Consider the following 3,702-nt stretch of genomic DNA (forward strand, 5'->3'; position numbering starts at 1 on the left):
TCACGTAGTATGTAATTACAAAAGACTTAAGTGACGCAATTAATTTCATGGCAATTATTCAGCACTTTGGTGTGGAAGTCAACACCAACAAATTTACAATATTAATTGTATTATAACATCAATGAGGTGAGTGTTCTGCATGAAGAAAACATCACAACAAGACTGTAGAGGTGCTAAAAATCAATTTTGTGACACTAAGTACAATATTTAGCTTTTTTTTAATTATTATTATTCAGGGAAGGGGGAGCGTTCAAAACTATTACAATAATTTAGGGGATGAGAGTTTCGAATTCTAGCCGCATAGGTGGAAACTCGATCCACTAGGATTTTAAACCATATGCAAATACAATATTTTGCTTCCTAAACAGGCCTTTTTTTTTTTTTTCCAACTCTGTACTGCTAAAATTTAACGCTTCAGTTTTACTAGATGTCCAAAAATTGTTTACTAAACACAAAATGGATGTCCCAAATCAGTCCTCAAACTAATTAAAATCTTCCAATTACATCTCTAATATTGGATGCGAAGCTATTCTATTCAAATTCTCTTCAATTTAAGTTACATAATTTATAATTTGTATGTGATACACTTGATCAATGTTTTGTTAATTCATCTTGTTTTATCAAAAAAATAATTTCAAAACCTAATTTTTACTCAGATGTTAACTCAGAAATTAAGTCAACAATTTATCCAAACAAAAATTAAAGTATAATTGAAAGACTATTACTATAGTTAAGCCTTTGTAATTTTTACCAATATTTGTGACATCCCGTCCCGGAAATATCGAAACGTACGTGTGAAATTACAATTTTACCCCTAGTGCGTTTTTCGTCACGTTTTTGGTTGTTTTGTGTGTTGTGGTATGTGTTTGGAACCACACACACTCCCACTGTCCCTCTCTCTCTCTCCTTCTGTCTTTTCTCTCTCCCCCGAGCTCCCATTTCCACCATTAACGTACGGACACACACCAAGAACCCTCAAACCTTTGCAGATCGAGGGAACCAACTATACCATTGAACTCGTGAGGTCGTGGCGAGCACAGCCATACCATTTTCAGGTGAGAAATCCTTGGTTTTCACGTCGATTCGACAATGTCCGATTCGAGTACATTCATGCAAAGTTTATTCATTGAGTTTTTGGGATTTCTAAGCTCGTAGGTGTGTTGGTGAGGTCCCAAGGAGCTTGGGAGCGCATCGTTGGAAGTGTTTCGACGTCGGAGAAGCTTGGTTCGAAGTTGGCCGAGTTTTGAGTTTTGAGACAGGTATGATCGCGTGGTTTTTAGCTTTTAAAAGTTATATAACGTGATTCTACTAGTCTAGGGCTTTCTTTTGGTCCAAGAATCATAGAAAATGGTTGAAAAACGAAGGAGAATAGTGAGTTTGAACTTTCCCAGTTTTTCCGGTGACCGGAGTCCGGCGAGGGTAGGCCGGAGAAGAAACAGGATTAACGGAATATTCCGTTAAGTTTAACGGAATATTCCTAACGGCAGTAACGGAATCTGTCAGTTTTAACGGAATATTCTGACGGCGTCAATTGACACCGTCAGTGTGCATGGCACGTGGCCGCGCGTGGGGGCGCGTAGGTCCGTGCCTATTTTGGCGCGTGGGGGCGCGTGAGGAGTCCAAAAATTATTTTAAAAATATGGTTGTGATCCTGAGGTTGTGTGGAGCACGTTGGTATATTCATTTGTCCATTTTGAGCAATGTATGAAAAGTTATTACGAGAAGTTGGTTATGTGCCTTAAAGTTAACGTTTTTATAGTTATTTCGCATATAGGTGACACGTACCCCGAGGACGAGCGTTCGCACTCGAGGCAGGGGGGCTACGACCCTTCCACATACCAGTGAGTGGGCTTTTGTTTTCCATATATACCTATATACATTTATATTCCCAGAATTTGATTAAAAATGGTTAAGTGTCTATGCCATGCACCATATTATTATTGTTTATGCATCATCACATGCATTAGTAGTGGCATATATATACATATGCATATTGGGTGCTGTGGACGCACAGGTAAGTGCCAGGTAAGCATTATTCACGTTTATGTTTCAAGTAGTGGTTTGAGACAGTTAGAGAGCTCATAACCTGCACCCCCGGTGTTAGTGCTCCCGCCCGTGGCCAGGGCACAGTCCTTCACGTGATGTTCACCTCCCGCACCTTATGCTCACCTTGGATTCAAGGTAGGTGCACAGGCCTGTCGTACAAACCACTTTAGGTGGTTCCGACTCGTAGGTGACCAGCGATTATTCGCCCAGTCTTCACGTGATCGTAGCACTTATTTACACTCAGGCCTGTCGTACAAACCACTTTAGGTGGTTCCGACTCGTGGGCAGGTTTAGATATTGAGATTGAGATTCGAGCTCTAGATGCAGCCGTACAGGTCACGTTAGGTGACTCCGGCTGCCAGATTACTTGATATTGATATGTTTATACCTGGGCACTTGCATATCCTTATGAGATTTCGGCATGGCATATTATTCGAGCATGTTTGGCATATGTATTGTGTATATATTTTCTGGGAAGTATACAGGTTTTACGGCGAGGGGTTAGAAAGTATTTTATAAATGGTTTTAGAAAGATTTGTTTTTGCCCACTCACGCTTTTGTTTTGCGCCCCTCCAGGTTCTAGTTGAGTAGCAGTTTCGGTGGTCTCCCAGAGGATTCTTCCGGCTTTTCTAACAGACACTCACCATAGTAGGGTCACCTTCGGGTGTACTATTGTTGAAATTTCGTTTGGACTGCTATAGACCTGCTCTGAATTTGTATTTCACTTGTGCTAGCACTTGTTCTAGGACTTTGTATGCTAGTTTTTAATTATTCGTACTTTTATATTACTGTTCTATTAGCTTCCGCACGTGCACATGGTTACGTCACCTTCGTGTGATGGCCAGTACGCCCTGATCTCGGTCGGGGTATGTCAATATTTGTTCTAAATTTAGACTGGAAATCCGTGCACCGGTTCCTCTATAGAAATTAAAGCTGGTTAGGAGGTTTCTCTTACTAATTTGAGTACTTATCCATAATTGAAGCTTTTCTCTAATATGGCGTGGAAGAATAAAAGTTGACTGTTAAGTCCATTTGTGCTGTCAAACTCAATCGAAAAATCTGCATGCACGAATTAAGGAGAACCACATATCTCCAGCCTAGCAATTTAATGTTGGTTGTTAGTACTTTAATGTCGGTTGTCAGTATTTTAATTGATATGGGACCATTGACCCCATTGCCTGTTCCATGATCACACACGCAAACGTCATTGAAACATTTGAAATTGAATCACTATAAAATCCGAATGAAAATTCCCTTCGGATTTTCTTTACGAGGATTTGGAAAATCATTCAATTAAATTTATTTATTGTATATTATGTGATTAATTTTTTTTAAATACTGTTTATATTTAATTTTAAATAAAAAAATTTATAATGATTTCTGATCGTACAACATATGATAAATGGATGTGATTGAAAGATATCCGAAATTTTTACAAAGAGGATCCTCATTCATAACACCCCGATGTTCACATGTAAGTCCTTCCTAACATTCAACCTTACAAAAAAGAATTTCAAACCTAACATTATAAAATAAAGATGTGTTTGCTGCATCGGACTATTTCAGATTAGACTAACTTCTGAGATAAAATTGAACTAGGCTTAGCTTTAATTAAGCAGAATAAAAATAATGAAGTATTTAGCATAGTGCCTGGCT

The sequence above is a fragment of a genome, unplaced genomic scaffold, assembly GCF_019419815.1.
Source record: "Pyrus x bretschneideri cultivar Hongxiangsu unplaced genomic scaffold, Pyrus_bretschneideri_v1 Contig151, whole genome shotgun sequence".
NCBI classification, from domain to species: Eukaryota; Viridiplantae; Streptophyta; class Magnoliopsida; order Rosales; family Rosaceae; genus Pyrus; species Pyrus x bretschneideri.